Source organism: Nerophis ophidion, linkage group LG20 (assembly GCF_033978795.1).
Source record: "Nerophis ophidion isolate RoL-2023_Sa linkage group LG20, RoL_Noph_v1.0, whole genome shotgun sequence".
Taxonomy (NCBI): domain Eukaryota; kingdom Metazoa; phylum Chordata; class Actinopteri; order Syngnathiformes; family Syngnathidae; genus Nerophis; species Nerophis ophidion.
The window spans coordinates 9,753,795-9,780,331 of NC_084630.1; the positions used below are offsets into that span (position 1 = coordinate 9,753,795).

The 26,537-nt window shown below is 41.4% G+C and overlaps 1 protein-coding gene across 2 annotated transcripts in view; it reads left to right on the forward strand.

Annotated features, from left to right (window-relative positions):
- LOC133538702 (zeta-sarcoglycan-like) overlaps positions 1–26,537 on the forward strand; it is a 466,471-nt gene that overhangs the window by 247,319 nt on the left and 192,615 nt on the right. The gene's annotated exons all lie outside the window — the stretch shown is intronic.

The following is a 26,537-nucleotide window of genomic DNA, read 5'->3' on the forward strand; positions in this document are numbered from 1 at the left end:
TTGCATTCATGGCAATCTTCCTATAGAATTCCATAACCCATGCAAGCATGCAAACACTGAAAGGAAATTTGCATGTTGCATTAATTTGGATGAAAAATGTGTCGGCCCGCCTGATGGCTCATTTTCATTTATCCGGCACTGCGATGCGTTCAAATGTACGGTTCTAATATGAATTTACCTGCTCACGTGTAAATCTGTTTGTTTTTTTTCTCTCCGTTTGATGGATGGTCGAGGGCTAAATTAAGAATATCCAGTACTATTTGAGAGTAATGACTTTAAAAGGTTAGCTGATGTCACCGTAAACGGGGATCGTTATGGTTTGAATAATTGTGAGACTGAAACAACGAGGACCGGATTTATGACAGCGAGCAGGGTTGTGATTAATGTGACACCATTTTACTGTACGTGGTGTTTACAATCAAGCTGTGTGCGTACCTTTTGTATGTGTCATCCCTCCTTTTTGCTGGAAATGAACAGTACATAATGGAAATGTGGTGCTGTAACGATACCAATATTTTGGTACCGGTACTAAAATTAGTTTGGTACTTTTGTAGATAAATGGAACCACAAAAAAATTTCATTATTGGCTTTCTTTTAACAAACAAATCTTAGGGTAAGTAAGTAAACAAAGGCTCCTAATTAGTCTGCTGACATATGCATACTATGGATTATGTTTTGTTTTGGTCATGTTACGTTTTGTTTTTTGGACACTCAGTTCTGTTTTGCACTTCCTGGTTTGTTTTTGTTTCCATAGTTACTCATTAGTTTCCACCTTGTCTCCAAGTCACGCCCCGGTGCTCAGTTCTCACACCTGCTGGTTAATTATCACTGCTAGTATTTAAGCCCCAGTCACCTGATAGTCAGTCTGGCAACTTCCCACTTTACCCACATCTCCATGTACCTACTTTTTCGACCACGCCACGTAAGTTTTGTATTCATGCCTCAGTGCAAGTTTTGTTTTTTCATGCCACAGTGCAAGTGTTTTTGTTTCACGTTTATAGTTTGCAGCATTATGCTAGTCTTTTTTTTTTCATTGGCCAAGTTTGTTTTCCGCCCTCCTGCGCGCCCTTTTTTTGCCTTTTATTTGTAGTCTGTTTGTTTAGTAATAAATCATCATGTACTTACATTCTCGCCTGGCTCGTGCGAATCATCCTCTGCGTCGAAGAAACAACCCTAGTCCAAGCCCATGTTTGACAAGCAGTAACATATTGTCTCATTTATCATTCTATTATTTTGTCAAAATTATTAAGGACAAATGGTAGAAAATTAATTATGAATCAACTTGTTTATTTACTGTTAATATCTGCTTTCTTTTCTCTTTTTTTTGTTTTTGTTTTCCTTTGTCATGAAAAAGGGACGTTTTTGTCATGAAAAAGGGAGGTTTTTGTGGTCGGTGCACTAATTGTGAGTGTATATTGTGTTTTTTATGTTGATTTGATAAAAAAAAATATATATATATATTTTTTTTTTTATTTAGATTTTTTTTTAAAATAAAAATTAATAAAAAATTATTCTGCGGCCCGGTGGTTGGGGACCACTGCTTTAAAGCATCTCTTCCTGATGGTGTGTCGGTGTTATACTTTATCCATAGTTTTTAAGCCAAAATGCGTCCGTTCTCCCTTTTCTGTCTCCACACTGTGTCTGCTTGTAAGTACTCCGTGACTTTGTGCCGCCGAACATGCTTGTCTGCTCGTAAAACCTGCAATGTCACGACGGGACTTCAACGTGGGTTGGGTACGTTTCAGAGACATCCATCCATCCATCCATCCATCCATCTTCTTCCGCTTATCCGAGGTCGGGTCGCGGGGCAACAGCCTAAGCAGGGAAACCCAGACTTCCCTCTCCCCAGCCACTTCGTCTAGCTCTTCCCGGGGGATCCCGAGGCGTTCCCAGGCCAGCCGGGAGACATAGTCTTCCCAACGTGTCCTGGGTCTTCCCCGTGGCCTCCTACCGGTTGAACGTGCCCTAAACACCTCCCTCGGGAGGCGTTCGGGTGGCATCCTGACCAGATGCCCGAACCACCTCATCTGGCTCCTCTCGATGTGAAGGAGCAGCGGCTTTACTTTGAGTTCCACCCGGATGGCAGAGCTTCTCACCCTATCTCTAAGGGAGAGCCCCGCCACACGGCGGAGGAAACTCATTTCGGCCGCTTGTACCCGTGATCTTATCCTTTCGGTCATGACCCAAAGCTCATGACCATAGGTGAGCATGGGAACGTAGATCGTTCGGTAAATTGAGAGCTTTGCCTTCCGGCTCAGCTCCTTCTTCACCACAACGGATCGATACAACGTCCGCATTACTGAAGACGCCGCACCGATCCGCCTGTCGATCTCACGATCCACTCCTCCCCCACTCGTGAACAAGACTCCTAGGTACTTGAACTCCTCCACTTGGGGCAGGGTCTCCTCCCCAACCCGGAGATGGCATTCCACCCTTTTCCGGGCGAGAACCATGGACTCGGACCTGGAGGTGCTGATTCTCATTCCGGTCGCTTCACACTCGGCTGCAAACCGATCCAGCGAGAGCTGAAGATCCCGGTCTGATGAAGCCATCAGGACCACATCGTACCAAAAATGATTCATTAGTATCGCAGTCCTATACTAATACCAGTATACCATACATTCCTAATTCCAGGTAAAGGATCCTCATTTGAATAGAACTATTCTCATCACAGAGTCACTGGGTAGATCAATGGGAAAAGTACATTGAATAATGTGGGCTAAATTGGTATTTGTTCACTACCATGGGACATGAAATGGATAAACGACCAGATGCAGTATTATCTGATATGTCAGGAACCAGTTTTTGTACTGGTTCTGTAAAGCGATCTTTAGGTCCTTGACATATTTCACAACTGACACGAGCAAATGTGGATTTTACCTCCCACGTGTTGCCTGCTGTGCCGCTCCTTTGGTTGCTGTCAGAAAGCACGGCTTACAACCGTCACGGCAACACCAGGTCGAGGACTCAAAACATTGAAGGGAACGTGTATCTTCAGAGGTGAAGTGGTTTGTCTCTGTGATGCTCTCAAAGTGACGGAAGTATTTGGGCCGCACAATGAATATCATTTTTCGGAGTAAAATAGGAAGCAAAATCTACAAAACCCAAAGCCAGTAAAGTGGGCACGTTGTGTAAATGGTAAATAAAAACAGAATGCATCCATCCATCCATCCATTTTCTACCGCTTATTCCCTTTGGGCTCACGGGGGGCGCTGGTGCCTATCTCAGCTACAATCGGGCGGAAGGCGAAGTACACCATGGACAAGCCGCCACCTCAACGCAGAAAACAGAATGCAATGATTTGCAAATCCTTTTCGAGCTATATTCCGTTGAATAGACGGCAAAGACAAGATATTTACCATTCGAACTGGAAAACTTTATTTTTTGCAAATATTCGCTCATTTGGAATTTGACGCCTGGCGTAAAAACGCGGCGTAGCTCGGTTGGCAGAGTGGCCGTGCCAGCAACTTGAGGGTTGCAGGTTCGATTCCCGCTTCCGCCATCCTAGTCACTGCCGCTGTGTCCTTGGGCAAGGCACTTTACCCACCTGCTCCCAGTGCCACCCACACTGGTTTAAATATAACTTAGATATTGGGTTTCACTCTGTAAAGCGCTTTGAGTCACTAGAGAAAAGCGCTATATAAATATAATTCACTTCACTTCACAAAAAAAGTTGACGAATGCTCATCCATTTCCATCCATCCATTTTCTACCGCTTATTCCCTTTCGGGGTCGCGGGGGGCACTGGCGCCTATCTCAGCTACAATCGGGCGGAAGGCGGGGTACACCCTGGACAAGTCGCCACCTCATCGCAGGGCCAACACAGATAGACAGACAACATTCACACTCACATTCACACACTAGGGCCAATTTAGTGTTGCCAATCAACCTATCCCCAGGTGCATGTCTTTGGAAGTGGGAGGAAGCCGGAGTACCAGGAGGGAACCCACGCATTCACGGGGAGAACATGCAAACTCCACACAGAAAGATTACGAGCCTGGATTTGAACCCAGGACTGCAGGACCTTCGTATTGTGAGGCAGACGCACTAACCCCTCTGCCACCGTGAAGCCCATGAATGCTCATCAAAGCGTTTGACGAATGCTCATCAAACGCTTATTTGAAACATCCCCCAGGTTAATAGGAAATTTCCTATTTTAATGGTGTTGGATCTGTTGTTGTTGTTGTTGTTTTTGTTGTTGGGGACAGGTGTTGTAAATTAACTTTGGCTACAAACACTATGATGGATACGTTGGGTAACTGTTCCAGATGCTAATGTTTCTGAATCCGTCCATATTTGAAATGAACTTTGCTACTGCCATGATTAAATATCTTGTCTTTACAGTCTATTAAATTGAAAAAAAAGTTGAAAAGGATTTGCAAATCACTGTATTCTGTTTTTATTTACGAATTACACAACGTTGCCAACTTCATTGGTTTTGGGTTCTGTATATACCATGACTGTCTTTATAAATATGCAGTATAATAATCAAATCAAATCAACTTTATTTATAAAGCACATTTAAAATTTACCACAGGAGTAGCCAAAGGGCTGTACAATGGGCAGGTTAAAAAATAATAAGAATGTCAGGCTCGCCCCTGACAGTTTGTCTAATTTTTAGTTTTTTCCTCTGCATTTTTCTGTTTCCTATGTTTAGTATTTCCTGTCTTTTACTTCCTGTCAAGTGCTCTTAATTTGTCAGCTTCCTGTCTTGTTCCCTGTGTGCTGTGTCCCTCCTCAGTGTGTTTAGTATTTCATGTCCTTACTTCCTGTCTAGTGCTCTTATTTTGTCAGCTTCCTGTCTTGTTCCCTGAGTGCTGTGTCCCCCATCAGCTGCGGCTGATTGGCATCTGGCCACACCTGTTGCCAATCAGCCGGCTCCTATTTGTACCTCCTTTGTCTTGTGTCAGTTGCTGGATCATTGTATTGTCATTCGGACTTGTCGTTGCCATATGTTGCTCTTGTCGTGTCAATGTCATTTTGTACTTGTCATTCCTACTGGTCGTGTGATTGCAGCGTAGCGGTAAGCTATATTTGGTAGATGTTTGTAGCTTACTGTTTTTTGTTCCCTGCTTCCGATTTGTGTGTTCATAGCCCTCAGTTTGTTATATCCGCCCACGTGCGTTCTTTTTTTGTTTGTAGCCTTTGTTTGTTTTTGTCTTAGTATTTAATTAAATCATGTTTTCACATTCCATGCCTGCCTCCATATCTGCATCTTGGGGTTCGTCACCAAATAACCTTGACAACGAGAACCGAGCATAGAACGCAACACAAACAGAACATGATAAAAAAAAAAAAAAAAAAAAAAACAGGTTCACAGCAAGTGTATAATGGGGCGCCATTGCAGGATGGATATCACTCAGTGTTAAAAGCCAAGAAAAAAAAGTACGTTTTTAAGAGAGATTAAAAAACAGGAAGAGAGGAGGCTTGTCTAACACTCAGAGGTAGGTCGTTCCAGTCGTAATATACTGATAATCAGAACAACCTCATCACTGGGAGGAGAAAAATGCAAATACATTATTCAGCACTCACATTGTGATTAATCAAGAATAAAACTGTTCGGTGGGAGTTGTTTTGCGTTGTTTGTTTAGCACGTCTGAAATGTGCGGGCAAACTGGCAGTTGCGCAAAAATGGCTGTGAGAAAGGAGGCGTCCCAACGTTCTGTTTATGAGCTGTCAAAAGTGAAAATATTAGACATTTTGTGCATTCAGCAATATCATTTTGTAACGGTTGGATTACATAAAGGGCTGATTAAAAAAAAAAAATCGATTGTTGCCTTTTTTCTAATGATGATTACTTTTTCATATACCATATTTCCCTGGCCATAGGACGCACCGGATTATAAGGCGCAGTGCCCATGAATGGTCCATTTTCAATATTTTTTCATATATAAAGCGCACTGGATTATAGGGTATATTACAGGAGTACATTTTTCTAAATTGAAAACATTTCCTTGTGGTCTACATAACATGTAATGGTGGTTCTTTGGTCAAAATGTTGCATGGATTATGTTTGACAGATCATCTTCAAGCCGCTTTCTGACAGTCGCTTCAGGATGTGCCGTTTTGTGGGCGGTCTTATTTACGTGACTCACCTTCGGCAGTGTCTTCTCCCCGTCATCTTTGTTGTAGCGGTGTAGCGTGCAAGGACGAGAGTGGAAGAAGTGTCAAAAGATGGAGCTAACTGTTTCAATGACATTCAGACTTTATTTCAATTAATAACGGGGCAGCATCTCCTTATCTGTGGCAGACTTGGCAACAGACAACAACGACAACTATTTTTGGACAAATTAAGATATTTTTGAAGCTGAACATACAGAGGATGAACTGCTGGGTATAGACGCGAGCACAAAGAGTGTGAAATGTTGGCAGAATCCGAGCGAGCACAAAGAGTGTGAAATGTTGGCAGAATCCGAGAGAGTGAGGTTGACATGACTTGGTCACGGTGTAAACATGGAACTTGGAGCCAAGCTATGCCGACATAAATGGTGTGTTTACCCAAAGTCTACTTGAAAAAACTTCCTTGGCCAGCCAGACCAAACAGACAACTGCACGTCATGCTTGTTAGTACAACTTTAGTCGAACTAGCTGTGTACAAACACGACATATGTGGGTTAATACTTTTGAAGATACCGTAATATGATTGTTCATGTTTTTCAGTCGGTACAGATTGATGTCCTATCAAATTGTGGTGTGCGTTGCAAACTTAAAAGCCATTCAGCTGTTGACGCAAAAACTATCTTACCTTTTGCCTTAGCATGCCGTCGCAAAGCGATAGGCATGCTTGGGGACGGCATGGCGCAGTTGGGAGAGTGGCTGTGCCAGCAACCTAAGGGTTCCTGGTTCAATCCCCACTTTCTACCAACCTCGTCACGTCCGTTGTGTACTTGAGCAAGTGAGAATGTCCGCCCTGAGATCGGTAGGTTGTGAATTCCAACCCCGGCCGAGTCATACCAAAGGGAGTGAGTCACCCACTGGGAAGTGGGTGCCGCATTCGGGGATTCATTTTTGATGATTTAACCCCCAATTCCAACCGTTGATGCTGAGTGCCAAGTAGGGATGTAATGGGTCCAATTTTATAGTCTTTGGTATGACTCGGCCGGGGTTTGAACTCACAACCTACCGAGCTCAGGGCGGACTCTCTAACCCAGGGGTCACCAACAGGGTGCCCGCGGGCACCATGTAGCCCGTAAGGATCAGTTGAGTCGCCCACCGGCCTGTTCTAAAAATAGCTCAAATAGCAGCACTTACCAGTGAGCTGCCTCTGTTTTTTAAATTGTATTTATTTACTAGCAAGCTGGTCTCGCTTTGCTTGACCTTTTTAATTCTAAGAGAGACAAAACTCCAAGAAATCAAAGAAAATATTTTAAAGACTTGGTCTTCACTTGCTGCGATGAGGTGGCGACTTGTCCAGGGTGTACGCCGCCTTCCGCCCGATTATAGCTGAGATAAGCGCTAGCGCCCCTCGCGGCCCCAAAAGGGAATAAGCGGTAGAAAATGGAGGGATGGAGGGTCTTCACTTGTTAAAAATAATTCATTTATTTTTTTTACTTTGCTTCTTATAACTTTCAGAAAGACAATTTTAGAAAAAAAATACGACCTTAAAAATTATTTTGGGATTTTTAAACACATATACCTTTTTGCCTTTTAAATTCCTTCAATTCAATTTAAATTTTAGGGCGGTATAGCTCGGTTGGTAGAGTGGCCGTGCCAGCAACTTAAGAGTTGCAGGTTCGATTCCTGCTTCCGCCATCCTAGTCACTGCCGTTGTGTCCTTGGGCAAGACACTTTACCCACCTGCTCCCAGTGCCACCCACACTGGTTTAAATGTAAAAATTAGATATTGGGTTTCACTATGTAAAGCGCTTTGAGTCACTAGAGAAAAAGCGCTATATAAATATAATTCACTTCACTAAATCAATGTTCAAGAAATTGTATTTTTTTTATTGCAAAGAACAATAAATATATTTTAATTTGATTCTTCATTATAGCTTCTATTTTTTCGATAAAGAATATTTGTGAAATATTTATTCCAACTTATTATGATTAAAATAGAAAATATATATATTCTGGCAAATCTAAAAAAATCTGTAGAATCATATGTAAATCTTACTTCAAAGTCTTTTGAATTTCTTTTGACATTTTTGTTCTGGAAAATCTAGAAGAAATAAATGATTTGTTTTTGTTAGAAATATAGCTTGGTCCAATTTGTTATATATCCTAACAAAGTGCAGATTGGATTTTAACCTTTTTAAAACATGTCATCAAAAATATATATTTATTGTGAGAAATCATTAAGATGATCAGTGTTTCCATAAGGATAAATATCATTAATTATTAATAATAACATAGAGTTAAAGGTAAATCTAGCAAATTGGCTATTTCTGGCAATTTATTTAAGTGTGTATCAAACTGGTAGCCCTTTGCACTAATCAGTACCCAAGAAGTATCTTTTGGTTTCAACCACTAGGCCACTGAGTAGTTAGTTGCCCAGTGTTTGCTCCAACAATAACAATGTTGCCACAGTTTGGTTATTACGTAAATGAAGAAATGGCAACGGTTTTTGGATGCAATTTTAAAGTGATTTAGAGGCAGAGTGGATTGCTCCCATTAGCTGCATTGCCAGTCACCAAGAACGAGACGATTTTTACAAATGAGAATGCAAAAAAAACAATTTTTCTCTTCTTGTCTCTCATTAAGATGGTTAACGATAAGCAAAATTCAGTGCAGTGCACCCTCGTTTAAAGTGCACCTCCCCTTTTAAATGATGATGATCCTTTGCGATGCAAGCAATTTCAAAAGCAGGCTCCACTGTTAATCAAATCAAGCACTTTCACAGCTGCGGATCATCTTAAAACCCCATGATGTGGCTTTGACCCACGCCAGATGCCGTTGTGTATGGGTAATGTGCTCTCGGAACATGCCGACCACCTCTTTCCCCGGGTTGCTGCAGCCGTTCTTGTTTCACTTCGATGGAGTCCCCGCGTGCATTAAAGACTGCACAATTAAATGGTGGACAGGTGTGGACGCCTGCACAACAAAATGTTTTTGCACGTATCCTTGGAGTCGCTCTAGTAGGACTAACACCTACAGTCGTGGTCAAAAGTTTACATACACTTGTGAAGGACATAATGTCATGGCTGTCTTGAGTTTCCTATCATTTCTAAAACTCTTATTATTTTGTGATATAGTGATTGGAGCATATTCTTGTTGGTCACAGAAAACATTGATGAAGTTTGTTTCTTTAATGAATTTATTATAAGTCGGGTGCCGGGTCATAAGTATACATACAGCAATGTTAATATGTGGTGATATGTCCTTGGCAAGGTTTACTGCAATAAAGCGCTTTTGGTAGCCATCCACAAGCTTTTGGTTGAATTTTTGACCACTCCTCTATTATAGTTTAAACAGGGAGGTGACTATATAAATATATGTATATATATATATATATATACATATATATATATATATATTGACTATATATAATAAAAATTCAAACCTTACAACTCCCTGGTGTCAGTCTGCCGTCACCTCCCTGTTTAAAACATAACAGAGGAGTGGTCAAAAATGAATAATATATAAATATATATATATATATATATATATATATATATATATATATATATATATATATATATATATATATATATATAATAAAACAAAACTAACTGATAAACTAAGGAAATGGAGTTGGAAAAATACCAAGAGTGTGTATGGTGTAAGACTATGTATATATATATATATATATATATATATATATATATATATATATATATATATATATATATATATATATATATATATATATACATATATATATATCCATCCATCCATCCATCATCTTCCGCTTATCCGAGGTCGGGTCGCGGGGGCAGCAGCCTAAGCAGGGAAGCCCAGACTTCCCTCTCACCAGCCACTTCGTCTAGCTCTTCCCGGGGGATCCCGAGGCGTTCCCAGGCCAGCCGGGAGACATAGTCTTCCTAAAGTGTCCTGGGTCTTCCCCGTGGCCTCCTACCGGCTGGACGTGCCCTAAACACCTCCCTAGGGAGGCGTTCGGGTGGCATCCTGACCAGATGCCCGAACCACCTCATCTGTCTCCTCTCGATGTGGAGGAGCAGCGGCTTTACTTTGAGTTCCTCCCGGATGGCAGAGCTTCTCACCCTATCTCTAAGGGAGAGACCCGCCACACGGCGGAGGAAACTCATTTCGGCCGCTTGTACCCGTGATCTTATATACTATATATATATATATATATATATATATATATATATATATATATATATATATATATATATATATATATATATATATATATATATATATATATATGTATTGACTATATAGAATAAAAATTTGAACCTTAATTTCCCCCTGGTCTCAGTCTGCCGTCACCTCCCTGTTTAAACCATAACAGAGGAGTGGTCAAAAATGAATAATATATATATATATATATATATATATATATATATATATATATATATATATATATATATATATATATATATATATGTATATATATATATATATATATGTAGGTGTGGGAAAAAATCACAAGACTACTTCATCTCTACAGAACAGTTTCATGAGGGGTTCCCTCAATCATCAGGAAATTTCTTTTTGATGATTGAGGGAACCCCTTATGAAACAGTTCTGTAGAGATGAAGTAGTCTTGTGATTTTTTCCCACACCTACATATTGCGCTCTACCACGGTATCGAGCACTATTCTCTGGATAATCCAATCAAGACATATATATAAATATATATATATATATATATATATATATATATATATATATATATACACTTTGTGTATATGTACTGTGTGTGTATATATATATATTTATTTATACACAGTATATATATACATATATATACATATATATATATATATATATATATATATATATATATATATATATATATACATATATATATACACACTGTGTGTATATATACTGTGTGTGTATATATATATATATATATATTTATACACAGTATATATATATATATATATATACATATATGTATATATACATATATATTTATACACAGTATATATATATTTATATATGTATATATATATATATATATATATACTACTGTATTTGAAAATACATAGACAACAAATACAATTGGTACAAAAGAATCTAATGATTCCATCGCACATCTGTATCCAATATATTGTGGAAAGAAGATTCGTTGTTGCGATCTGCTGCTCAGATCTTCACGTGTTTGTTTTTTCATTCTCAGTCTGACCCGTTTATTTCCTGTTTTTGTCCATCACTATGGTTACACATCAGTCCACCTGTTAGTCTCGCCCCGCACACCTGCTACTAATTTTCACCCTCCTATTTAAGCTCACCTTTTCTGTTTACTCATTCTCGGATCCTAATTTGCCCACGCGCATCAGTGACGACTCTCATCATTCGTATGTATTTTCTCGCTAGCTCTCACGCCAAGCCACTTTATTGTCTAGCTTTCATGCTAAATGTTTTGTTTACTCTTTTGTGTCCTCGTACCAAGTTCTAGTTTTCCTTGTTTTATCCTAGCTTTCACGCTAGCGTCTTTTGTTTACTTTTTCTCTTTACACCAGTATTTTTGTTCATAGACTTTTGTTATTAAATACCTTTTATCTTACCTATGCTGTGTTCTGCTTCGACGCATCCACGGGAAAACCACACCGGCATTACAATGCCGAAGAAGAGTCATCACAGTAGGATCCGAGCATCAAGTTGTTTTTCCGCGTCGAAACCACGGGAGGAACCCTTCGACTTAGGGTTGTGGTTGGAGCTCGTGGCTTGGGAGCAGGAAAGACTCGACTGTGGGCCTGAAGTCTCCTCCGAAGCCGTTCGCGCTGCCCCGAAGAAGCGGGGGGTCCAGTGGAGAGGTCCCCCGCGCGGCAGTAATGTTCCAGCACCACTTATTCCTCCCCATGGACACAGCAAGTTTCACCCCGTCCAGGATTCACCCGTCATTACCGGTAATCCTGCTTGTTTTTTTTCAAATCATTCCTTAAGCTGCCATGACACTTTTTCTGACACAAGCGATGACGTCATTTGGGGAACGCCCACCGGTGACGCAACACCGGCCTCTGTTGATGACATTTTTTCAGAAGATTTTTTTATTGTGGACGATATATCTCAGCCATTTTCCAAAAACTTGGACAGTAATAATACTTTCACACAGTATCAGGACATTTATATTGATTCTAGTCACCCTCAGTATATTGTTAATTGTCAAGATCAGCCTCCCATTACTTTGGCCCCGCCCACATCTCAGCCTATTTCACGTCCTGCCCCCACGTCACCTGATTTTGAAACTGACCTAGAAAAATATAGTCCTGCCTGGATGGACGAGTGGTACAGGAGAGTTTTGATTGAACTGGAGCTGGAGGAAAAATTTCTTGCTGCTCAGAACAATCCTCTCCTCATACAGACTAATGGGGTGGAGTCTGCCCTCCTCCAAACCTCCCACCGCCCGCCCTTACGGTCAGCCTCTATCCAACGGGACCCCGTCTGGAATCCGGGTCTTGAGGGGAGGGCCAGTATTACTACTAAGCCTCCTAGACCTCCACCACCGGTGTTTACCCCTGTTAAACATGTTAAGCCGCTACGGCCTCCTAGACCTCCTCCACCGGTGTTTACCCCTGTTAAACCTGTTAAGCCACTACGGCCTCCTAGACTTCCTCCACCGGTGTTCTCCCCGGTCAAGTCACGCCCTCTTAGACCTCCTCCACCTGTGTTCCGTCTGTGCCCTAGTTCTAGTTTTAGTCACAGTCTCTCTCAGAGTTCGAGTCCCAGCCTTCTTCGTAGCCCATGCTCTAGTCCTACTCGTAGACCGACTTGTAGACTGAGTCGTAGTCCAAGTCCTGGTCCGAGTTTCCGTTCTGATTCTAGTTCTAGTCCTAGTCTTTCTCGTAGTCGTCGTAGTCCTAGTTCCACTCGTAGACTGATCCGTAGTCCGAGTCCTGTTTCGAGTCCGGTCCCGAGTCTTGTTTCTTGCCTTTGTAATATTAGTACTGATTCCCCTCGTGGTCTTAGTCCGAACCCTAGTCCTTACCCAAGTTCTTGTCCGAGCCCCAGTGTTACTGTAAGTCCTAGTCTTTGTCCTAGTCCTTGCCCGAGCACCAGTTTGATTGTTAGTCCCAGTCCTTGCCCAAGCCCTAGTTTGACCGTTTGTCCTAGTTCTTGCCCAAGCCCTGGTATGACTGTAAGTCCTGGTCGTTGCCCAAGCCCTTCTCAAAGCACTAGTGTGATTGTAAGTCCTGGTCCTCTCTCAAGTCCTTGCCCGAGTCCTAGTGTTTGTCTTATCACTCATCATAGTCCTAGTCCTGCTCACAGCCAGTCCCCTAGTTCTCCTCGGCAGACCCCTGTACCTGCTCCTCGGCTGAAGCCGACACCTGCTCCTCGGCTGAAGCCGACACCTGCTCCTCGGCTGAAGCCGACACCTGCTCCTCGGCTGAAGCCGACACCTGCCCCTCGGCTGAAGCCGACACCTGCCCCTCGGCTGAAGCCGACACCTGCCCCTCGGCTGAAGCCGACAGCTGCCCCTCGGCTGAAGCCGACACCTGCCCCTCGGCTGAAGCCGACACCTGCCCCTCGGCTGAAGCCGACACCTGCCCCTCGGCTGAAGCCGACACCTGCCCCTCGGCTGAAGCCGACACCTGCCCCTCGGCTGAAGCCGACACCTGCTCCCAGTCTGGTTCTCACACCAGCACATGACACTAACCTGGTTTTCACGCCAGAATTCGACTCTCGCCTGGTTCACACACCAGCAGCTTTTTCGGGCCTGGTTCTCACACCAGTTTTGAACTCTAGTCTGGTTCTCGCACCAGAAACTGATGTTAGCCTGGTTCTCACACCAGCCTCCGACCCAGAACTGGTTCTCATACCAATTACAGACTTTAACCTGGATCTCACTCCAGCAACAGCTCCAAAGCTGGAGCCCACTCCAGCACCAGCTCCAGAGCTGGAGCCCACTCCAGCACCAGCTCCAGAGCTGGAGCCCACTCCGGCACCTACGTCGACAATGGGGCTAGAGCCCACACCGTCGACGACGGGGCTGGAACCTTCACCTGTGCCGACAGGGCTGGAGCCCACTCCAGTGCCAGCTCCTCGACAAGCGCCGGTACCAGCTCCACGCCGCCAAGCACTGCCGACGAAGAAGCTGGAGCCCACACCGGCGCCGACGATGAGGCTGGAGCTCACACCAGTCACGACTCCTGCGGCTCCCAGGCCGCCTCCGACGACTCCTGCGGCTCCCAGGCCGCCTCCGACGACTCCTGCGGCTCCCAGGCCGCCTCCGACGACTCCTGCGGCTCCCAGGCCGCCTCCGACGCCTTCTTCGGCTGCAGCACCCGCATCATCCTCGCCAGCTGCACTCGGGCCTGCTTTGGCTGCAGTCCCCGCACCCTCGTCTGCTGCTTCCAAGCCTGCTGGGATTTCGGTGCTGAGGCGTCGTCCACCACGTCGATCACGGGCGTGGCCTCTGCGAGGTCATCCTCCTCGCCAGACACTCCCTCCTCCATGTCGGCCACGGATGTGGCCGTGCCCGGGTCGTCCGCCTCGCCGGGCACCTCATCCTGCGATGCGGCCACTAATGTGGCCTTTTCGAGGTCGCCCGCCAAAACTTTTTCGGCAGCAGCGTTCCACCCGCCGCCGCCACATGATGTGTCCTCGGTGGATTCGGGGACATGCGATCTGGCGACCCTCCACCGTGGCCTCCCTCCGCCCTCCCTTCGTTTGTGAACTTTCTGGTTTTGGGGAGGGGGTTCAAGTTTTTGTTTGTTTTTTTTAAGACATCTGGTATCTGTCTTTTGTTGGGGGGTAATACTGTTGCGATCTGCTGCTCAGATCTTCACGTGTTTGTTTTTTCATTCTCAGTCTGACCCGTTTATTTCCTGTTTTTGTCCATCACTATGGTTACACATCAGTCCACCTGTTAGTCTCGCCCCGCACACCTGCTACTAATTTTCACCCTCCTATTTAAGCTCACCTTTTCTGTTTACTCATTCTCGGATCCTAATTTGCCCACGCGCATCAGTGACGACTCTCATCATTCGTATGTATTTTCTCGCTAGCTCTCACGCCAAGCCACTTTATTGTCTAGCTTTCATGCTAAATGTTTTGTTTACTCTTTTGTGTCCTCGTACCAAGTTCTAGTTTTCCTTGTTTTATCCTAGCTTTCACGCTAGCGTCTTTTGTTTACTTTTTCTCTTTACACCAGTATTTTTGTTCATAGACTTTTGTTATTAAATACCTTTTATCTTACCTATGCTGTGTTCTGCTTCGACGCATCCACGGGAAAACCACACCGGCATTACAATGCCGAAGAAGAGTCATCACATTCGTATGGCATCATTCGTCACGCTTTACCCGACACATGAAACATTACGAATCGGAGTACTGTCCACTTCAGCCACCAGATGGTTGTAGAGCAGGGGTGCCCATTACGTCGATCGCGATAGACTGGTCGATCTCGGAGGGTGTGTCAGTCGATCTCAAGCCAGGCATTAAAAAATAGACATAAAAATGAGCAATCATCAATCATACCAAGACTTCACTTTCGTCAGTTGTTTGACATTCTCGGCACCCGAGGATCTTGTGAGATGACGCTGGCTGCTGCGAGCTCATATTTAAGAAAAAAATCTCTAACAGGGTGGACGCAGAGAAACACATTTTATTTCTAGAGACTCCGTACCTACTGTCAAAACTCTAAAGACCGACTGCACAGTTCCTGTCTTCACCATAAAAGACCTGCTTCATCCTGCCTGTGCTAACAAAATAAGAGTCTCAGAAAGCAAGCGTGCACAAGCTAGCAAGCTACGGAGTTTGATGCCAATGTATTTCTCCCCCGCCCTCAGCGACCGCTTTCTCACTTGCTTGCCCACCCGCACACTCACTGACGTCACTCACCTGCTGCCAGACATTAAAGGGCCACACACATATGCTACTCTCATAACAAAGTGTTTAAAAACGAGTATGCAAGTTGGACAAATGAGATGCCAAATCCAACCACTTTCATGTGGTATTGGACAGAAAGGAGGACTTTTTTTTATCAGCACCACTGTCTAATTCCAATCAATGCAAGTCATCAGAATCAGGTAATACACCAACTTATATTCTTGTCTTCATGAAAGAAAGGAATCTATGTGTGTTAAACATGCTTGTATTATCATTAAACACCATTAACTTGTTAACAAAAATGTCTCTTTCATAAATAAAAAAATATAAATTATGAATAGGAATGAGGTAGATCTCCTCGACTTGGTCAATTGAAAAGTAGCTCGCCTGCAGAAAAAGTGTGAGCGCCCCTGTTGTAGAGTGTTGAATATGTTAAAATGTGTTTTGTGGCAATTCCAACTTAGACCACAGTGTCAGTTGCTTTGAAGAGTGGCGCTTTCCATCATTTTCGGCAAACAGCATTGCAAAATAATTTACCGCCTGCCTTCCTCTCAGGCAAGATCCATCCAGACTTGGGTCCATATCAATCGCATGTTACCAACAGACTGACCATGCATTTTCCAAGTGTTGATACAAATGCACAGTGTTGCCTTCTCTATAGGACCGTGAAGGTTGAAAATCCCTGACCGCTCTTTTCTTGCTGTTAAAGCTTCCCAAAAGCAGCTCGGCTCATCTCGAAAGCAACTTTATTTTCTGATGTATGTGAGTAAGTCTGCATGGCTATCTTGAAGTCGGCAGAATCAGTCTGTAAAATTGGTCGGCGAGACAGTCTGCAGTCAATTTAGCCAGGCCGCTAGAGGATGACATGAACTGTGTTGCATGACCTACCTTCACTTACACTTACACACACACACACACACACACACACACACACACTGGACGAGGAAGGCACCAGTTCCTAGTTTCCTCCTGCATACAAATGCCTTTAGATACACATTAAAATGCAGTGCACACAGATCTTGTGACAACTGTCTTCACACGGATACTTTGAGTAGAGGTTCCCCACCTGCACACACACACACACACACACACACACACACACACACACACACACACACACACACATTGTTGTATTTCATACCTTCTTGAGACCTCCGATTAATGCCTACCTCTTTAGGACAACCCTTTCTAGATATATAAAGATGTGTATTTACAACATTAATAATATATACATACAGTGCAAAACAGCTTTTTTGTGAAAAATGAATTGGAATGTCACAAGAAAAAAGATAAAAGTCCTAATTTTACTAAACGCATGTCAAAATTTTGCAAGAAAAACTGAACAATTGTGCAATATTATGATAAAAGTTGGAATTTTACTCATTAACAGTCACAATTTTATAAGAAATGCTTAAAATGTTGGCAATTTTATGAAAAGGGTCAGTCAAAACTGCATAAGAAAACTGTCAGGCTTGTCCCTGACGGTTTGGTTTTCTTTTAGTTTCCCTCTGTGTATGTCTTTGTTTCCTGTCAGCGCTTTTATTTTGGTAATTTCCTGCTTTTCTCCCTGAGCGCTGTTTCCCCTAATCTGTGGCTGATTGGCACCTGGCCACACCTGGTGTCAATCAGCCCGCTCTTATTTAAACCTGCTTTGTCGTCCAGTCAGTGCTGGATTATTGTCGTGTCGATGTCGTCACTACCTGTCAATCTCATTATTAATTATCGTTGTAGCTGTGTCTACTTCTGTTCACTCTGCTCATGCCATAATTCCTTCGTGTCACAGTAAGTGTCTTTGTTCATAGCCATGTTTGTTCTCCGCCTTGTGCGCGCCTTTTGTTAGTACCCTTTTGTTTGTTCTTGTTTTAGTGTTTAAATTAAATAATGTTTTCTTACTCAATGCCTGCCACCTTCCCTGCATCTTGGGGTTCGTCCACAACACACCGTGACAAAAACGTTTAAATGTTGGCATTACATTAACAATAAAAATGAATTTTACTTGGCAAAATTATGACAAAACCATACATTTACTGCAAAAAAAGTCACTACTTTACCACAACAAAAAAATTGACAATATTATGAAAATTAAATGACAAATGTCACCATTTTGCATTAAAAAGTCATAATTTAACAAACAAGTTATATTTTTACAGGAAAATATTGTAATATTGCAGAAACAGAAATAACAGTCGCAATTTTACAAGAAAATCTTAAAAATGTTGTCAGTTTTATGAAAAGTGTCGTAATTTTACTCGACAAAAGTCAAAACTGTATAAGACAACGTTTAAATGTTGGCCACATATTAACAATAATCGGAATTTTACTTGGCAAAATGATGAAAAAAGTCATGATTTTACTAGAAAAAAAAGTCACAATTTTACCACTACAAAAAAATTGGCAATATTGTGAAAATGATATGACAAATGTCACCATTTTGCATTAAAAAGTAACAATTTAACATAAAAAAGTAATAATTTTATAAAAACAATATTGTAATATTGCAGACACAGAAATAACAGTCGCAATTTTACAAGAAAAGCTTAAAAAAGTCACAATTTTCCCACAACAAAAAAATTGCCAATATTATGAAAATTAAATGACAAATGTCACCATTTTGCATTAAAAAGTCATAATTTAACAAACAAGTTATATTTTTACAGGAAAATATTGTAATATTGCAGAAACAGAAATAACAGTCGCAATTTTACAAGAAAATCTTAAAAATGTTGCCAGTTTTATGAAAAGTGTCGTAATTTTACTCGACAAAAGTCAAAACTGTATAAGACAACGTTTAAATGTTGGCCATATATTAACAATAATCGGAATTTTACTTGGCAAAATGATGACAAAAGTCATAATTTTACTAAAAAAAAAAGTCACAATTTTACCACTACAAAAAAATTGGCAATATTGTGAAAATGATATGACAAATGTCACCATTTTGCATTAAAAAGTAACAATTTAACATAAAAAAGTAATAATTTTATAAAAAGAATATTGTAATATTGCAGACACAGAAATAACAGTCGCAATTTTCCAAGAAAAGCTTAAAAAAGTCACAATTTTCCCACAACAAAAAATTGGCAATATTGTGAAAATTTTATGACAAATGTCACCATTTTGCATTAAAAAGTCATAATTTAACAAACAAGTTATATTTTTACAGGAAAATATTGTAATATTGCAGAAACACAAATAACAGTCGCAATTTTACAAGAAAATCTTAAAAATGTTGTCAGTTTTATGAAAAGTGTCGTAATTTTACTCGACAAAAGTCAAAACTGTATAAGACAATGTTTAAATGTTGGCCACATATTAACAATAATCGGATTTTTACTTGGCAAAATTATGACAAAAGTCATAATTTTACTAAAAAAAAGTCACAATTTTACCACAACAAAAAAATTGGCAATATTGTGAAAATGATATGACAAATGTCACCATTTTGCATTAAAAAGTAACAATTTAACATAAAAAAGTAATAATCTTATAAAAAAAATATTGTAATATTGCAGAAACCGAAATAACAGTCGCAATTTTACAAGAAAAGCTTAAAAATGTTGGCAATTTTATTAAGAGAGTCGTAATTTTACTCAACAAAAGTCAAAATTGTATTAGAAAATAATAATTTGAATTTGAATTTTACTCGGCAACATTATGAAAAAAAGTCATAATTTTACTATAAAAAAGTCACTATTTTACCACAACAACAAAATTGGCAATATTGTGAAAATTATATGACAAATGTCACCATTTTGCGTTGAAAAGTAAGAATTGAACATAAACAAGTAATAATTTTACAATAAAATATTGTAATATTGCAGAAAAAGAAAGAATATGAGAATTTGTCCGACGCATTGTGAGAAAAACACTGCTTTTAGTTATTTTTTAATTGTTTTGGAATTTTTTTGTTTGTTATTGTTTTTAAACCTTCATTATTTACTTCAAGTTATTACAGTATGTCTCTAAATACATATGTTCTAAATTGTTTTGATTCATTTTGGCCAAAGGGGGCGCATTTCAATTTCTAACACACACTTGTTATTTCATATATCGACAAGAGGGGGAGCACTTTTAAAACCGACACAAAATCCCTCCATTTTGGGACCACCTTTATTTTGATATATTTCACTACCAATGGTACAAATGAGATGCAATGGTTTTCCGTATTGGGACCATGATTTCGGTCCTAACTTGTTCACCGGTTCTCACATGGAAGGTACTTTTCCTTATTGATATCTCAAGAAGGGCAGAAATACAAGCTCACACACTCTCACACTCTCACACACACACACAGGTACACACACACGCCTTGTTCAAAGGCCTAAGTGGATTCCTGATAAGATGGAATGGAGCAGAATGGAATTATCGAGGATCCTCTGGAAATCCCCCAGTCTTGGGCTGCCCTGGCTCCCAGTTCCCTTTTGTGCCGACTCTGCACCACATATAGCTTTTTCTCTCATACACACATAAGGATGCAAATATAAACCCCCCCCCCCCAACCCCCCCTTCGCAGCATACTGCTAGGTGTTGTCATAAATCCTACAAAAATACTGTGTTTTTTAAGGCTGTCAAAAATAATGAGATAACCAAAATATATTCCAAATCCTCATAGAAATAGGGAGGTCTGCACCATTTTTCAATTGCACTGTCAGTGTTAGTAGATCATACGCAACCCACCCGACTAATACTGTAGCACATCATTTCTTATAGATTGCGCACACTTTTTAGTGCGTGGTATTTGGATCTTAGTAAATCAGGCCCTTTTGTTATCACAAGTAGCTCTCCTGTGTCGTAATAATACGTTGAGTACTCAAACGAGACTTCAAGTCTTCACTATCCTTCTTTTGCTGGCATGTTTACATTTAGTAGATTGCTAACAACATTTTACATCATTTTCATATGCGACTCTAATCTGGCTGTGAGCAGGCTACTGTATGAATGTATGTCATATGTATGAATGTATGTCATATGTATGAATGTATGTCATATGTATGAATGTATGTCATATGTATGAATGTATGTCATATGTATGAATGTATGTCATATGTATGAATGTATGTCCCTCCCCCGTGGTTTATTCCTCCTGGTCGTGACAACCCCAGCATTGAACACTTGACTCTTTACACAATTCATGAAAGCACATGTATTCATTTACTCACAGCGCCACAGTGCAAAAAGTCAGTATTCAAAAACAAGAAAAAATAAATAAATTAGGTGTATTTTTATTTCCATCCATCCATCCATAATCTTCCGCTTATCCGAGGTCGGGTCGCGGGGGCAACAGCCTAAGCAGGGAAGCCCAGACTTCCCGCTCCCCAGCCACTTCGTCTAGCTCTTCCCGGGGGATCCCGAGGCGTTCCCAGGCCAGCCGGGAGACATAGTCTTCCCAACGTGTCCTGGGTCTTCCCCGTGGCCTCCTACCGGTTGGACGTGCCCTAAACACCTCCCTAGGGAGGCGTTCGGGTGGCATCCTGACCAGATGCCCGAACCACCTCATCTGGCTCCTCTCGATGTGAAGGAGCAGCGGCTTTACTTTGAGTTCCTCCCGGAGGGCAGAGTTTCTCGCCCTATCTCTAAGGGAGAGCCCCGCCACCCGGCGGAGGAAACTCATTTCGGACGCATGTACCCGTGATCTTATCCTTTCGGTCATGACCCAAAGCTCATGACCATAGGTGAGGATGGGAACGTAGATCGACCGGTAAATTGAGAGCTTTGCCTTCCGGCTCAGCTCCTTCTTCACCACAACGGATCGATACAACGTCCGCATTACTGAAGACGCCGCACCGATCCGCCTGTCGATCTCACGATCCACTCTTCCCTCACTCGTGAACAAGACTCCTAGGTACTTGAACTCCTCCACTTGGGGCAGGGTCTCCTCCCCAACCCGGAGATGGCACTCCACCCTTTTCCGGGCGAGAACCATGGACTCGGACTTGGAGGTGCTGATTCTCATTCCGGTCGCTTAACATTCGGCTGCGAACCGATCCAGTGAGAGCTGAAGATCCCGGTCAGATGAAGCCATCAGGACCACATCATCTGCAAAAAGCAGAGACCTAATCCTGCGGTCACCAAACCGGAACCCCTCAACGCCTTGACTGCGCCTAGAAATTCTGTCCATAAAAGTTATGAACGGAATCGGTGACAAAGGACAGCCTTGCCGGAGTCCAACCCTCACTGGAAACGTGTATTTTTATTTGATCTCAGCAAAATTATCTGCCAATAGAACAAGAAAATTTGGCTTGACAAGACTTTCCGAAACAAGTAAAATTAGCTAACCTCAATGAACTCAAAAATACCTTAAAATAAGTATATTCTCACCAATAACAACTGTACCATTACACGAGTATGTATTTTCTATTGCTTCATTGAAAATAAAACAGCAAAGTCCATTTGGCTGCCATCTGTTTTAATCCATTCATTCTTTTTCTACCGCTTGTCTCTTTCTATCTCAGCTGCATGATTTTTTTTTATCATGCTTAAAATAAGAAATTACTTATTTAAAAATGTAGTTTTATATTTATAAGTGTTAATGACACAGTCCTGGGTTCAAATCCAGGCTCGGGATCTTTCTGTGTGGAGTTTGCATGTTCTCCCCGTGAGTGCGTGGGTTCCCTCCGGGTACTCCGGCTTCCTCCCACTTCCAAAGACATGCACCTGGGGATAGGTTGATTGGCAACACTAAATGGTCCCTAGTGTGTGAATGTGAGTGTGAATGTTGTCTGTCTATCTGTGTTGGCCCTGCGATGAGGTGGCGACTTGTCCAGGGTGTACCCTGCCTTCCGCCCGATTGTAGCTGAGATAGGCGCCAGCGCCCCCCCGCGACCCCAAAAGGGAATAAGCGGTAGAAATGGATGGATGGATGGACACAGCTTTGCAACAGTTGATATTCTGATTTCAAGCAGGTTTGACTCAATATAGGTCATCAAATATCAGCAACAAGCTGTAATATTTTACTGAGATCATTTAGATTAGATTAGATGTAGATTTAGATTTATTGGTCCCCGTTGGGAGAATTAATTTTCACTGCCGTATATTTAAACAAAAGACATTACACATCACGAACAAAAATAAGAAAAAGACATCATACATGACCAACACATTTACAGGCTTCTCAGCCTGCTATTTAGGGCGGCTATAGCTGCAGGAATAAGGACTTTTCCGAGGCGGGTACCAAAACCAAAACCCTTAAAACAAGTAAAACACTCTAACATGATATCTGCTTAGTGAGAAGAATTGTCTTATCAGACAGAAAATAAGCAAATATCACCCTTATTTGAGATATTTAATCTTACTTAGATTTCAGTTTTTGCAGTCCGCTATTTGAAAACTAGGATGAGGTGATAGAACGAAGATAAAAATATCACACATTTGTGGCACCAGACAGAGTTTCACTTCTGCGTCTCATTGAACATAATTGTGGTGCGTTCAAGGAACCGTGATTAAAGTCCAAAACCGAGGCGTAACAAATTTTTTTCAAAGAAAAGGGAGACTTCCCGCCCATTAGATCCACTAATAATAACCATAGGAATGATGTATTATGATTATTTTCATCCTATAATAACCCTAAACAAATCAGGTAACATTTCTACTTTAAACATTATGAAGTAAAGTGAAACTTGAAATATTTAAGTGGTTGAACACCGGCTACTTTGTACAACATTTGTCACATTTCTTAGAGTAAAAAAACTTTGAAAAACTAAGGGAGTCTACATTTATTTGAGGGAGCCTGTCATGTCTTGGTGATCATGTTTAGTTTGGCTATGTTCTATTTGGTTTTTTTCACTCTTGTCTGTTCCTGTTTTGTTTCCATGACAACCCATTAGTTTTCACCTGTCCTCATGTCACGCACCTGATTCATTTGGACTCATGCACCTGTTAGTCACCACAGCACGATTTAAGCCTGTCGTTGCCAGGCAGTCAGCCTGGCGACATCACCCTCTACACACCCTTGTTATTCATGCTGATGATCCATGTTGCGCTTTTTCATGCTCTTTTCATGTCACAGTTTGAGTTTTCTTAAGCTGTGTGCCCTAATCAGCGATATTGAAATAATACAAGCCTTGCAATATTTCAGTTGATGTGTAATGAATCCAGAATGAATGACATTTTCATGTTTTTAGTTGCATTACAGAAGATACTTTATCACAATATTCAAATTTTCTGAAACAGTCCTGTACATCAGACGCACCGGGTTATAAGGCGCCGTGTCAAGTTTTAAGAAAAAACAAAAGATTTTAAGTGCGCCTAAGAGTCCTAAATCCCAACTTTACAAAGTAAAAAATCTTGTTCAAGTTTTGTTACATACAAAATATTGGAGAACTTACATTTTGTGTGATGTGTGATGATGTGTGCGATGGCTATGAGTTGTTTTTTTCCCTTGGCCTCAGTCTGGACCCCTCTCCAGGGGCCCAGGCTTAGACCGATTGTTTTTATTATAATTTTTTTCTTACCCCTCAGCCCCCCCACAAACTCCCAACCACACTCCTGCCCCCCATTGTTTACCTGTATCTCACCTTTTTGTCAGGGGCGCCTGGAAGTTGGGAGACCCGTTAGCGATCCTGTTCTGTCTCCCTGTAATGTTTGTCTGATCTTGAATGGGATTGTGCTGAAAATTTTAATTTTCCCCTTGAGGATTATTCAAGTATTTCTTATTCTGATGTATACACAACACTAGTTTCAACCATATTAAGTCAATAACTTTTTTTTAGTGCATGTAAACATAATAAGTGTGTTGTGGGGCGGTGAGGATTACATTCAAAGTAATATATTAAGGCAGGGGTGTCCAAACGTTTTCCACTGAGGGCCGCACATTGAAAAATCAAAGCAAACGGGGGCCATTTTCATAATTTTTATTTTAAAAACCAATGCAATAAATAGATTAAAAAAAAAATACATTCAGGACTCCATTCAGTTAAGATCCCGGGGACCCCAAAGGGTTTTGGTGAAAAAAAAAAAATAAAAATGTGTCATTATTCAGTATTACTATTTTCATTATTATTCAAGTTTTAAATCTCTAGATCAACATTAGGACAAAAAATGGAAAAAAAACACAAAATATGCAATATTTTCACCGAATAACTTTTTTTAGGTGGAATATTTGAGATTATATAATAATTGGAGCCTTAATTTTGGATTTTCATTCATTATTGTTTTTTTCAGCAATGACACTTAAAAATAAATCACACTAAAATAATTGGGGATCCAGAAGTGTCCTACTCATTCCATCCCATCCATTTTCTACCGCTTATTCCCTTTTGGGGTGGCGGGGGGGGGCGCTGGCGCCTATCTCAGCTACAATCGGGCGGAAGGCGGGGTACACCCTGGACAAGTCGCCACCTCATCACAGGGCCTCTCGCGCCGTACCTTCCGTCAAAACTCTAAAGGCCGACTGCACATTTCCTATCTTCACAATAAAAGCCCTGCTTCATGCTGCCTGCGCTAACTAAATACAGAGTCTCGGAAAACTGGCGTGCACAAGCGATCCCTCCGAGACTCTTATTTTGTTAGCGCAGGCAGCATGAAGCAGGGCTTTTATTGTGAAGATAGGAAATGTGCAGTCGGCCTTTAGAGTTTTGACGGAAGGGACGGCGCGAAAGTCTGTTGAAATAAAAAGTGTTTCTCGCTTTCCTCTCCGTCATTTTTTCATAATAATGAACTGGCAGCAGCCAGCGTCATCTCACAAGACCCTCGGGTGCCGTGAATGTCAATCAAGCAAGCTACGGAATTTGCCGCCAATGTTTTTCTTGTAAAGTGTATGGAAGCTGGATGAATTAGATGCCAAAAAACAACCACTTTCATGTGGTATTGTACAGAAAGGACAACTTTTTTTCTCCTCCATTTGAAAATGTGGGCGTTATCATCATTACTGTCTGATTCCAATCAATGCAAGTCATCAGAATCAGGTAATACACCAACTTATATTCTTGTCTTTGTGAAAGAAAGACATCTATATGTGTTACACATGCTTGTATTATCATTAAACACATTTAACTTGTTTACAAAAATGATTCGTTCATAAATAAATAAATATAAATGATATATATAAATGAGGTAGATCCCCTCGAGTTGGTCAATTGAAAAGTAGCTCGCCTGCAGAAAAAGTGTGGGCACCCCTGCATTAAGGCATTCTACTGGTTGTCTTGTTTCTTTTTTTTTTTTTTTTTTTTTTAAATATCCCTGTGATGATAAAAAAAAAAAAACACTCACTTTGTAAGTGCCTCAACTTAAGTTTCCAAAACACACTTAACATGTGAGCTCCCTTGAGGATCCATCTGCTGCAGAAAGTATTCTAAGTACACACGTTGGCCTTGGGCACTTCATCTCCTTTTTATTGCTCTCGCTCACTTCCTTTCATCCCGTCCTTCTCGTCTTTCTCTCCATCCTCCCTGTCGCTGTCAGCTCATTTTATGTGAGTGAGAACCTTTCATCTTTGTCTTCTTAATGGCCAACCATAAAGATGATGTGTGGACTTGGGGTTTTGAAGTCCTACCCTTTCACCCACCTAGGTGGTGATGTAACAGCCTGAGCAGTGGAATCCCTGCCATGGGAAGGAATGGACATCCATCCATTTCCTACCGCTTGTCCCTTTTGGGGTCGCGAAGGGGATCTCAGCTGTATTCAGGTGTAAGGCAGGG